Raw genomic sequence first — 14,146 nt, 5'->3', positions numbered from 1 at the left:
TCCGACTTGTGGAGTACTGGCATGCGTTGTTACAACAGGGTCGTTGTAATGACCGCTTTGTAATGGCATGTGTAAAAAAAGAATGCGAGGTGATGATGCATATTCTCACCAAGGTGATAGCAGTGGTAGCAGCTCATCTGCACAGATCAGGGATGTCGGTCTTTCCATGTCTCGACGACTGGCTGTTGAAGACGAGCTCGCCTCAAACTGTCTTCTCCCACCTCCAGACTATGGCGAATCTCCTACTTTCACTGAGGTTCACTATCAACGTACTGAAGTCACACTTACTCTCTCTTACATGCTCCTTTCATCAGAGCTATTCTGGACATAGTGCAGTTTTGGGCCTATACCCTGGAGCGGCGCGCCCAAGATATTCAGGCTGATATCCTTGTTTCAGCCTCTATCCTGTATTTTGGTCAGACTGACTCTGCTGGACCTCATGGCCTCCTGCAGTCTGCTAGTGTCACGTCAGGTGGCATATGGGGGCTCTGCAGTGGGACTTGAAGTTCCAGTGGGCGCAGCCTCAGGGGAATCTCTCCAGCATGATCCAGATCTCAGAGGGAACTGCACAGCAACTCTCTCCTTCACTCCACTACACTACCAAAAAGGCCCACTCGTGTGCCACCCCAAGGCACAGTTTTTGCTTGGTGACTTCCTTGGATGATTGTTTGACCTGCATTAGGTGCCCCCTCGCTGGGTAATCTGCGCCTGTAACCTCCTTTAGTGCTCGTGTGATATTTGTATATTACTGCTTGCAACTGTATTATATCGTACTATGTAAATGTGATGAGGACTTCGCATCGATGACCATGCCTTGTATTGTTCAATGGAGAATCTTTAATAAACGGACTTCAATAAAATATATCCATTGGGCGTGTTACAATAAAAAGGATATCGGAGTCCAGTGCTACTGTTGAATGTTTCTTCAGGATGGTAACTTTGATCTATTTTTATTGGTGCCCGTCCACGTAAACTGCATCCTCTGATGTATTTGTTTTTGTTCCCGTGCTCTTTCGATCAGGGAGCCGTTCTTCCGGTGCTCGAACTCTCCCTGCTGGTTCAGTGTGTGGACAGCACCTCTCCCCCTGCTCCCTTTAAAGTGAGCACGTGCGCGGACTGCTAACACGCGTGGCCGCCTGCTTGCCACCGTGGATTGAGTCCTCGTGCTGTCACAGTTGTGACCGTCGCACGGTGTGATCTCAGACCCGGGAGTTGCTTGTGGTGAAGTATTCTGGGTTTATGAATTGCAGCCATAAAAGTTTTAAAAACGAAAAGTTGCAGGCAGCTAATAAACACAGGTTGTCGCGTTGGGACAGTTGTCGCTTTGGGACAGTGTTTTCATCCATTGCTCCTTTGTGTTTGACTGTTCCTCCTCAAGTATTTGCAATACCGAGAGCCTGCACGCATTGTGGGATCAATGCCCTGCTTCGCATCGCTCAAACGGTGCCTATGGTGAGGCTAGGCAAGCTGAACTGTAATCACAGTTCCAAAGGGGTACATGTGCGATATTCACCTGCTGACCTTACATAAGGCGAGGCGGGCCAGACAATGCACAAAAGAAAATGTGTGAATTAATGCACGCACCATAAAGCCCAGCGAGGAAAGGGGCCGAAAGGATGCCCTCACCTCGCCTCTCTGCTGTACCCAGGACAACAACACATCACCCAGTGCACTGAGACAGGGTGATCATAAGAGGTCTGTAACCTGTATATCGTAGAGTACACATGATAACATCGTCGTAGGCTGTATGAGGCCAGTGTTCAATGGTTGGGGTGATGCTAGGAGTCCTGTAAACATTAATTGTATCTGCGGAAGGGATATGTTATAACACACCACACTGTGCTTGTGAGGACAGTGTGATCATAGGTGGTCATTCACCTGATAAAACTTCAAAAAGGACATCTAATAACATTTTAGGCTCCGCGAGGCCAGTGTACAATGGTTGGGGTGATGCTAGGAGCCCTGTAAACTTTTCATTGTACTGCGGAAGAGATATGTTATAACACACCACGCTGTGCTTGTGAGGACAGTGTGATAATAGATTACACTTTAAAAAGGTGCTAGGAGTCCTGTAAACGTTTCATTATGTTTGTAGAAGGACATCATATAATTAAACATCACCTTGTGCTTGAGAGGAGAGTGTGATCTGGTCTTCTGATTTAACTGTAAAGAGGACATGTAAAATCACCCCCTTGGACATGTGAGGCCAGCGTACGACTGGGGTGAGATGAGTGGTTCTGTAAAGTGGGTAGTGTATAAAGAGAGCGAGAGTGGTGAAAAAGCACTCCAGCAGAGACTGTGGGCAGAGGAGGCGACTGTCCCCAGAGACAGACACACCAGGCAAGAGCCGAAACGTCCGCGAGAGTACATCGGCAAACTTCACCAGCGGCCCCCAGCGTCACAGGTGCCGCCATGTATGAGACCCTGGCCCTGAGGAAGAAGCACATCAGGTGAGTAGCTTGTGGCCACTATGGCACCACGGTTGTCCACTGAGCAAAAAAGCGCAGTCAGTTGAAATGCGGAGCTGGTTCGAGTTCCGCGCTATGAGTCTTATTACCAGATCCATAACTCAAGACCATTATTTAAGTTCATATTTCTGACAAGACTGTGACGCTTTGCTCTTAATTTATTATGTTTCACGGTGAAAGTTGAGGTAGCACACAACACTTACGAAAACAAATGGGACAAGACGGCTTGGCAGTCAGGTTAATTTCGTTGTGGAAGTTCAGCCACCAGGTGAATTGTGCAAGACAATAGACCATTTTAGGGCACCGTTTTTTAAAAGTTTTGGAAAATAGCGTAGTACCCAGTGTGTCGCGGGCCCTAGTGCAAGGAAGGGATGGACCACCCTGGCAGCTGTTTGAACGGTGAAAGATAGCGATGTTCAGGGTTGAATGCACCACCTCTTCCCACCCCCCTGGTCCAGGTGCCACTGCACCCGGTACACTATTGGAAGCTACGTCCTTGGCTTTGAATAAAAGCCATATTTTTTCCCACCATGTCTGGAGACAAACTTTCCGTGGCCACAGGATCTGGCACCGTCCAACGCATTGCGAAATATTTGGGGTGCTGTTCGCGGTCAGCTGGAGAGTCACACAAACGAGGCTCCAGGGTTCATCTTTTATTTCCCTGCACACCAGTGGCGTAACGAAAGTTGAAGGGGCCCCCCTGCAAGGTACACAGAGGGGGGCCCCCCTCGGGATTTAATCTGGATCTATCAGGCCTGAGTATTTATTTATTTAATGCGATTTTATAGAGCGCAAACTTTACCCGAAGGTGTCAGAGCGCTTTACAAAAGGACCAGTTACATTACATAAAGACTTCGGAGTACATGAGTTACATAAAAGATACAAACAGAAAAGCTCGAAATTCACATAAGATCCAGACCTCCCCTAAAGCCACACTCCAAGGAACCCTCGCCTACAGACCCCCCCGGCCCCTGGACACCATTCGCCGCCACCATCACCGACGTCATCGCACCCCACACCATCGCGTCGGCGAACAAGATACTCATTGGAGACCTGAACTTCCACCTCGACAACACCAGCGACCCCAACTCCACCATCCTTCAGGACAACCTCGCCTGTATCGGACTTAAACAACTCGTCAACACACCAGCCCACAGAGCAGGACACACCCTTGTTCCCATCTTCACGGCAGGTTACAGCGTCCATTTTAGCCACACAACGCCACCGCCATGGACCGACCACCGCTGCGTACACTTCACCATCGACAAACCCAAGGCACCCAAACCAGCCCCACGCCCACCACGAAAGAACTCGAGCAAGTTTACCGACGAGCAACTCAACTCCACCCTCACCCGAGACACCAACACCTGGGCATCCGACGCAAACAACGCAGCCAAAGAACTTCACACCTGGATAGTCAACTGCGCAGACTAGCTCGCCCCACTATGCAACCCCAACATACAACGCCCCAGGAAAGCCACCTGGTTCACCACTGCTCTCCAAGAAGCCAGACGCACCTGCAGACGCCTGGAGAAGAACTGGAGAAACACCAAGACAACCGAAAACCACACCACCTACAAAGACGCCGTGACAGACTACCACAACCAAATCAGAGCCACCAAGAGGAACTTCATCCACAACAAAATCCTTGCCAACTCCTCCAACTCCAAAGAACCTTTTAGCATCATTCAAGAATTCACCAACCCACGCAGCAAAGCCACAGACATCACCCCATCCCAAGACCTCTGCGACATGGTTGGAACCTACTTCTACTTCAAAATCAAAAACCTCTACGACAACTTTGTCAACCCTCCACCAGGCGCTACAGACGGCCCCCTGCCCCCCAAAGACACCAGCCAGCCCACCATATCCAGCTTAACACCGATCACGGCCAAAGACACCGCCTCGACCATGAAAGGCATCCACTCGAGGGCCCCCACTGACCCCTGCTCCCCTCACATCTACCACAGAGCCACGGCCACCATCGCACCTGGACTATAGTGCACCATCAACACCACATTCAAAACAGGCACTTTCTCAGACGACTGAAAGCGCGCAGAAGTCAGACCGCTGCTCAAGAAACCCACAGCTGACTCCACCAACCTCAAGAACTATTGGCCCATCTGGCTCCTCCCCTTCACCGCCAAAGTTGCAGAGAAAACAGTCAATAAGGAAGTGACACGATTCAAAGAGAACGCCGTCCTCGACCCGTCCCAATCCAGATTCTGAACCAACCACAGCACAGAGACCGCCCTACTGGCCGCCACAGACCACATCCACACCCTCCTGGACCAAGGCCACTCCACAGCCCTCATCCTACTCGACCTGTCAGCCGCTTTCGACAGTCTCCCACCGCACACTAACCACCAGACTACACGGCGCAGGCATACAAGGAACAGCCCTGGACTGGATCCGATCTTTCCTCACCGGAAGAAGCCAAAGGATCAGACTGCCGCCATTCCTCTCCGACCCGACAAACATCACCTGCGGAGTCCCACAGGGGTCATCACCGAGTTCGACCCTCTTCAACATCTACATGGCCCCCCTCGCAGCCATCGTCCAACAACACAGCCTCAACATCATATCCTACGCTGATGACACCCAACTCATCCTCTCCCTCACCAAAGATCCCACCACCACCAAACTCAAATTCCAGAAAGGAATGCAAGACGTCGCAGTCTGGATGACCAACAGCTGCCTAAAGTTCAACACAGAGAAAACAGAAGTCCTCGTCCTCAGCACCACCCCCTCAGCATGGGACAGCACATGGTGGCCGACTGCCCTTGGAAGCCCACCAAACCCCTCAGACCACGCCAAGAACCTCGGCATTGTACTCAAATCATAACTCGCCTGAATCGCCAGGTCAACACCGTCACCTCCAGCTGCTTCAACACCCTCCGCAAGACCTTCAAGTGGATCCCCCCCAAGTCAAAGAATACAGTCACCCACGCACTCATCACCAGCAGGCTGGACTACGGAAACACACTCTACGCTGGCATCAACAATTCCCTACTCCGCAAACTCCAGATAATACAGAACACCGCTGCTAGACTCGTTCTCGACATCCCCTGGCATGAACACATCACCTACGAAGACTCCACTGGCTCCCTGTGGAGAAAAGAGTCCTCTTCTAAATACTCATCCATGCCTACAAATGCCTACACAACACCGGACCCAAATACCTCAACGACAGAATCAACTTCCATATACCCAAAAGAAACTTTCGATCTTCCAACCTTGCACTGGCCGAAACCCCATGCATCCACAGAGCCAGAGCAGGTAGAAGATCCTTCTCCCACTTTGCAGCCAAAACCTGGAACGAGCTACCGCCAGACAATAGACGAGCCCCCTCCCTGAACACCTTCAGGAAGACCCTCAAGACCTGGCTCTTCGGCTACAGATTATATACTACAGATTTACAGACCATGAAATTCTTGCCGTGTTCAGTCTGGCCTTAAGGTACTGTTGTACTCACTGCGGTGGTCTTGGGTCTGGAGGGATCCCCGAGGTGGAGATGGCCATAGGGGTAGAAGACCGAGTGGTGGTGGGCGGAGGCAGCATGCTGGATCACCTCACTCCAGCTCACTGTCCCAAGTGTCCATGCCACGACATCCAAGAGTTCTCTAACAAGGCTGGTAGCGAGCCCCCGGGGGTCAAACATCCAGGGTGCCCCATAGGGAAGCCAGAGGTAAACAGGAAGTGTCCAGCAGCACCAAAGAGGCCCGCGGGAGAGGTAGGCAAGCCCGCAGCAGCCCCAAGCAGTCAACAATCTAGTAGGAGTAGAGCGCCCCACACAGTCCAGTTCAAATGGCCCAGCCGAGGGCCCGACAATGCCAAGGAAGAATCCGGCCCAGCCACAATTACAGCTGAAGTCCTGGGTGGACGGCCCCAGCACCACAGGAATCATCAGGAGGCAACGGGGGCCCAGCCACGGCAGGCAACAGTGGGCAGAAGGGTGGGCCCCGTATGTCACTGCAGCTCATTGTCGTCTGGGGGAGGGTGGGGGGGGTCAGGACATATTCCCAGGCGACACAAAGCCTCTCTCCCTCTGATCGTGCCCTGGAGCGGTTCAGAAGCCAGCGAAGATATCCCGCCTCTGCAGAGGCACCGCCAGCGGGCCCACCGCTCAAGGGCATCCACGGAGCGAGGTACAGCAGCGGGCGTCTCCTTCCCCGCGCCAACGCTCCCAGCAGCAGATGCAGTCCACCAGGATGTGGGCCACAATTCGGTCACTCCGGCATCAAAACTACCAATGGGCGGCCACACCGGGCTCAGCAGGGCGTCTGGTAGAGGCAGCAATTATATATTTGCCCCAATGTTGCATCCGGCTACAAATAAATGTCAGATGTCAGTTTCAACCGATAGAGCATCCTCTCAAAGCGGCCATCTTGCGGCCAGGCAAACATAGCTGCCAAGGTTTCAGATTGCTGTGTGTGCCATTTTCATAATTTCAGTGTAATTATGAGTGACATTTGAACGACTACGAGTGACATTTTCTCACAAGCAAAATCAAGCAATGAATAAGGGAAAACCTAAATATCAGAAATTACACCCATTTGAGCCATGAAAAACTAGGAAGATTTTAAAAGTGCTACAAAGCACCGAAAATGGAAGGGCACTTAGTAAGTAAAGTGGTTGCAAGGGGCATACTGAGTGGGAAAGAAGCATTCCACCTCCCTTGTGGAAAGAGTGAGCAGCATGGACAATGCATATGACCTAGAGTGCCTGCTTCTAAGCACTATCATCAGACACAAAAGAAAGACAAGAGAGCAGTTATAGATATTATGACAGCGCTGTGATCAGTCTGAGTTAGCAGAACCCCTGAGCTCACTGCAGAACATCTATGGCATGGAGAGGGAAGTAAAGAGTGTGGGTGTGGTGGGGAAGCTTGGGTTCTTGTAACCCCTGATAGCATGGGGTGGGGGAAAATGAGAACAAGCATTTACAATGCAATGGTCTCGGCATTGTTAAAGTTAGAGCTATTGGCATTGCTCATAACCCCCACCACAAATCTTCAACACAACACTTAACCAGCACTCTTAACCCCTTTATTCTCCCGATGTAGGCAGCAGTAGAACGAAAGCACCAGCTGGCAGAGTTATATATTTATATGGCGCGAACTCGCCCGGAAGTTATTGGAGCGCTTTACATAACCCCGTATTTACATTACACATTCAGGCACGGGGATATTTGGAGCGCCCCGCATGAGTGCCGGCTACGTTACACATTCAAGCACGGGGAAGGATGTGGACGCGACACCGAGGGACGAACTCTGGCTTCCAGCACAAAAGTCGGCAGTCTAGCCGATGGACAAAGTAATGATATAGCGTGAACTCGCCCGGAAGGTATTGGAGCGCTTTACATGGCCCCGTATTTACATTACACATTCAGGCACGGGGAGATTTGGAGCGCCTTACAGGAGTGCCGGTTATGTTACACATTCGGGGAAGGATGTGGACGCGACCCTGAACACAACACTTAACCAGCACTCTTAACCCTCTTTATTCTCCCGATGTAGGCAGCAGTAGAACGAAAGCACCAGCTGGCAGAGTTATATATTTATATGGCGCGAACTCGCCCGGAAGTTATTGGAGCGCTTTACATAACCCCGTATTTACATGTTCGAGGCATATGAGCTGCAGATTATACACTGTGCATAGCTCGCCATCTGGTGTTGACCCCGGATGTTTGCAGTTTGTTTTTCCTCTTGGAAAGTCTTTGGAAGTCACGAGTTCGGTGACTCCTCCTTTGGTTCGTATTGCGCATGGGCTTCGGCTCCATCCTCAGATTGTTTTTTTCCGCCATCGGGCTCAGATGTAATACTTCGCGCTTCGGTTCCGAACTTCCCAGTTCAACGATCAACGCAAAAATCCTCGCTCATCGAGCTTCTTCAGATAATAAATCATCTTACTCACCTTCTCTTCGGCACTTCTTCGATTCCGGTCGTCGACGGCGGCCTTCGGGCCTATTCCGGCTCCGGTCTCGGCTGATGGAAAGAACTCCCTTCAAGAAGTGCCCTCGATGTGGGTCCAAGTTTCCCCACACCGATCTTCATGAGGTGTGCAACCTCTGCCTCTCCCCAGAACATGAGGCCCGAGACTGTCCCGCCTGCAAGTCTTTTCACTCTAAAAAGACCATTCGAGATCGACGGGCTAGACGCAACATGGCGTACTCCTCGACCTCCGCTCCAGTCGACATCTTCGGGGACAACGTCGAAGCTCCGTGACAGCAGGACATCGAACAGGAGGACGACGACCTCGTCAGCGCTTCCGAGGCCGACGACTCAGATGTGGAGGACATCACCCCGGCGCAGCGGGTCGTGAGTACAATACCCCCTCCCACGCTGATACCCAAAAAGGCTTCGGTCACACCTTCGCCTCCGGGCCTAGGCAAGACCAAGGACACTGCTTCTCACACCCCACCTTCGGGCCCGGTAAAGAAGCCTATTAAGCCTTCCGGCAGTTCTGGCTCGAGCCAGCCGACCACCGGTGCTGAAAAACACCCTTCGGCACCGAAGAAAAAATCAGCCTCCACCTCCACACCGAACCCGGCACCGAAGTCTTCGGTGTCGAAACCTGCTCCTCCGGCGCCGACCAAACATCACTAGACCCTCGGCACCGACACTCCCGTGCCGAGGCCTTCTTCATGACCGACCAAAAAATCGGAGGTTCCAAAGAAGCACGGCTTCGATGAGCCTAAAAAGCCGTCTGCCCCGAAAACTTCGGCGCCGACCGAACAACCAGTGTCGCAGGAACTTTTCACACCGGATCCTCTGCAAAAAACACTCACCAAGGATCCAAAAACTGGACACTTGACATTGTCTTAAAAAAAGAGACACTTGGACAAACCAGCTCCACCTCCACCTCCAAAGAGAAAGGACATTGTTACCTCTCCTTTCAGGGTGCCTTCCCCACCTCCTCCACCCTCTCCACCTCCACCCCCTCCACCTCATCGTTCCCCGACCTTGTCTCCTGTCCCAGACGATTTGGGAGACCCTTATTATGATCCAGCAGATGTGCCACAAGACCCCACCCCTACTGGATCTCCAGACCCATGGGATGATTATAACAATCGGGACATCCCAGATGTCCCACAGGATGACCTTTACCCATCTAGGCCATCCCCACCTGAAGATTCCTTGGGCTTTCACCATTTGTTACAAAGGGCGACACACTACCACGGGGTGGAGTTACATACTGACCCAGTGGAGGAAGATTTTCTCCTAGACACCTTTGACGATGCACATAGGTCTACTGCCATTCTACCCATGTTAAAGGGCGTAATTAAACATGCACCTGAGGTTTTTAAAGACCCAGTCAGGGCCAGGGTCCTAAACCCTCGTATAGAGAAGAAATACAAAGCCGCCCCCACAGACCCTTCATACATTAAAGGCCCTACACCATTGTATTCCCTAGTGGTATCTACAGCTAGGAAGCGCTCAAATTCTCAGGCGTCAGGCAAAGCACCACCACCTGACAAAGAGTCCAAACTCCTAGACGTGTCAGGGAAGCGCACTGCGTCACAAGCTGCCAATATATGGCGTATCGCCAATACGCAAGCACTGTTGGCCCGGTACGACAGGGCGCATTATGATGAGCTAGAGACCATCTCCCTGAATAGTACAAGACGAGGGCTAATGAACTGATTCAAGAGGGAAAAACAATAACTAATACCTCGATACGCTGTGCCCTAGATGCAGCAGATACAGCCTCTAGGGCCATAAACACCAGTGTCCTTCTCCGTCGCCATGCCTGGCTCAGAGTTTCAGGGTTTAAACCGGAGGTACAAGCCTCTATATTAAACCACCCATTCGACCAAGATCATCTATTTGGCCCCAAAGTAGACGAAGCCCTCAAAGATGAAAAAAGATACAGACACGGCGAAATCAGTGGGAGCCCTGCAGTCACATACTCCCAGGCGCTCCTTTCGCCGCTCTTCCTTTCGGGGCACGGGCAGAGGCTACTCCTCGGATAGTGCATCCACGTCCTACAAATCCCCTCCTCAATCTACCTTCACAAAGGGTTATCAAAGAGGCGGATACAGAGGCAATAATAATAAGGGCAGAGGCAAAACAAATACCGCCCGCTCTGCCACACCTCTTGCCCAATGACTTTCCCCCGCTCCCTCCAGACCATTCCACTCCGGTCGGAGGCAGAATACAACATTTCCTTCACGTCTGGGAGACAATCACCTCAGACAGATGGGTGACACAAATTATTCAGTCAGGGTATTGCCTAGAATTAACATCTACCCCCCCCCCAAACATTCCACCCAGGCACCGCCCTATGTCTCAAGAACATACTGCGCTACTAACACAAGAGGTGATCTCCCTCCTGCAAAAAGGAGCAATAGAGCAGGTCCCCATAAATCAACAAAATCTAGGGGTCTACTCCCTGTACTTTCTGATTCCAAAGACGGACGAGACTCTACGACCTATCCTAGATCTCAGACCTCTAAACACTTACATACATTCAGACCATTTTCACGTAGGTAACCCTTCAACAGGGGGAGTTCTTCCACTCCTCTCCCAGACGATTTTCTCACCACTCTGGATTTGAAAGACTCATACTTTCACATCCCAGTACACCAGTCTCACAGAAAGTACCTCCGATTTGTGGTGGACGGACAAGACTACCAGTTCAAGGTGCTCCCGTTCGGGGTAACAACAGCACCAAGGGTTTTCACCAAGTGCCTAGCAGTAGTGGCTGCACACCTCAGAAGACAGCACATTCACGTCTTCCCGTATCTGGACGACTGGCTAATAAAAGCCACGTCCTACCAACAATGTGTGCAACATACCGACGCTACGGTCCAACTACTTCACCAGCTAGGTTTCACGGTGAACCATCAAAAATCCCACCTGGTACCATCACACACAAAACAATACCTCGGAGGCACCATAGACACCTCAGAAGCCATAGCCTATCCCAATCCTGCCAGGATTGCAAAAATACAGGCTCTGCGTCAAAAATTCCTATGTCAACACTCTCTCCCAGCAAGAGTGTTTATGCAGCTCATAGGGATGATGGCCTCTTGCATCTTTATAGTGCCCCATGCAAGACTCCAAATGCGTCCACTCCAAGAGTGCTTAGCGCGTCAGTGGAACCAGGCCCAGGGACAACTGACAGATCTGGTGTTGGTAGACGGTCGCACCCATCGCTCTCTGCAGTGGTGGAACACCACAAACCTTTCCAGAGGTCGACCGTTCCTGGACCCGGTCCCACAAATAATCCTAACAGATACATCGCTCTCCGGCTGGGGAGCTCATCTGTTATATCTCACAGCACAAGGCCCATGGACGCCGCAACAGAAGTTACTCCACATCAACCATCTGGAGTTACTGACGATCTTCCTCGCCCTAAAATCCTTCCAGACGCAGATTTCAGGCAAGGCAGTCCTCATTCGCACAGACATGACTGCCATGTACTACATTCAAAAACAGGGGGGCACACACACTCCACAGCTCTCTCAATTAGCACAGAGCATATGGAGATGAGCAATTCCACAAAAGATTTTTCTCCTAGCCCAACACGTCCCAGGAGTCCAAAACACCGTGGCAGATCTGCTCAGCAGGCAGACACAGCAGATCCACGAGTGGGAACTTCACCCACAAGTTCTTCACCCGTTCTTTCAGAAGTGGGGGCATCCACACATAGACCTATTCGCCACCCACGGAAACAAAAAATGCCCAAGCTTCGCAGCCAGATATCCACACCCATTGTCCAAAGGCAATGCGATATGGATGAACTGGTCAAACAAATTTGCATACGCTTTTCCACCTCTCCCACTAATTCCTTTAGTGGTGCGAAAGCTACAACAGCATTCCCTAACGCTGATCCTAGTAGCTCCAACATGGGCCAGACAACCGTGGTACACCACACTGCTGGAACTCTGTGGTACCACACCAAAAGCTACACCTCTCACCATGCCTCCTAACCCAGAACCATGGAGAGATCAGGCACCCGGACCCAGCTCAGCTCAACCTTGCGATCTGGCTCCTGAGGTCCTAGAATTCGGAGACCTTAACCTTCCCTCTGATTGCATGAACATTATCAGGGAAGCTAGACGCCCTACTACTAGAGCGTGCTATGCGGCAAAGTGGAAAAGATTTGTTGTTTACTGCCACAACAACACAATCAATCCTCTAAATGTATCCATACAGCACATTATATGTTATTTACTCCATTTACAAAGGTGTAACCTAGCATATACTTCCATTCGGTTACACCTCGCTGCAATTGCTGCTTATTTACAGAACAGGCAGCACCTCTCACTTTTCATCAAAGCCTTTATGGAAGGCCTCAAAAGAGTAATTCCACCCAGAGTACCACCCTCACCTGTCTGGAACTTGAATATAGTCCTCACACGGTTAATGGGACCCCCTTTCGAACCATTGCATAAATGTGAGCTGCAATTTCTCACATGGAAAACAGCTTTTCTAGTGGCCATCACTTCCCTCAGAAGGGTTAGTGAAATACAAGTACTCACTATACAGGAACCTTTTCTCCAAATGCATCAGAACAAGGTTGTACTCCGCACCAACCCCAAATTTCTACCCAAAGTCATTTCTCCATTCCATCTAAACCAGTCGGTAGAATTACCAGTCTTTTTCTCGCAACCCCAAACCGTTGCGGAAAGGGCTTTACACACACTGGATGTTAAAAGGGCTTTACTTTACTACATCCAAAGGACACAACCTTTCAGGAAAACCAAACAGCTTTTTGTCTCCTTCTCCCCACCACACAAAGGCAACCCTATTTCTAAATCAGGGATAGCTATGTGGATTGTAAAATGCATACAGATTTGCTACCACAAAGCAAAACGAACGCTATCTGTTCCCCCTAAAGCCCACTCTACAAGGAAGATAAGGGCTTCTATGGCTTTCCTAGGGAACATACCACTAGATGACATCTGCAAAGCAGCGACATGGTCAACACCGCACACCTTCACAAAACATTACTGTGTAGATGTGCAAACCAAGCAACAAGCTAGTGTGGGCCAAGCTGTACTAAAAACACTGTTTCAAACAACTGCAACGGATGCCGGTGGTCGCCGCTAGGGTTGGGTACTGCTATATAATCTATGCACAGTGTATAATCTGCAGCTCATATGCCTCGAACGGAATACGCTACTTACCAGTATGCATCTGTTCTTGGCATGTAGAGCTGCAGATCTATACACACCCACCCGCCTCCCCGGTTACCTGTATCCGTTCCAGTCTTATCTTATTTAGATACAATACACATGGGTTTCTTTACTGTTACTACTACGCTCCATCTTTCCCTGCTGGCGAAAAACAATCTGAGGATTGAGCCGAAGCCCATGTGCAATACGAACCAAAGGAGGAGTCCCCGAACTCGTGACTTCCAAAGACTTTCCAAGAGGAAAAACAAACTGCCAACATCCGGGCCCAACACCAGATGGCGAGCTATACACAGTCTATAGATCTGCAGCTCTACATGCCAAGAACAGATGCATACTGGTAAGTAGCATATTCCTACACATTCAAGCACGGGGAGATTTGGAGCGTCCCGCATGAGTGCCGGCTACGTTACACATTCAAGCACGGGGAAGGATGTGGACGCGACCCCGAGGGACGAACTCTGGCTTCCAGCACTAAAGTCGGCAGTGTAGCCGACGGACAAAGTAATGATATAGCGTGAACTCGACCGGAAGGT

General features: G+C 50.7%; 1 protein-coding gene across 1 annotated transcript in view; it reads left to right on the top strand.

Annotated features, from left to right (window-relative positions):
* TENT2 (terminal nucleotidyltransferase 2) overlaps positions 1-14,146 on the top strand; it is a 693,839-nt gene that overhangs the window by 452,058 nt on the left and 227,635 nt on the right. The window lies entirely within an intron of this gene.

The sequence above is a fragment of the Triturus cristatus genome, chromosome 2_1, assembly GCF_964204655.1.
Source record: "Triturus cristatus chromosome 2_1, aTriCri1.1, whole genome shotgun sequence".
NCBI classification, from domain to species: Eukaryota; Metazoa; Chordata; class Amphibia; order Caudata; family Salamandridae; genus Triturus; species Triturus cristatus.
This window is presented reverse-complemented; position numbering and strand designations above follow the sequence as displayed.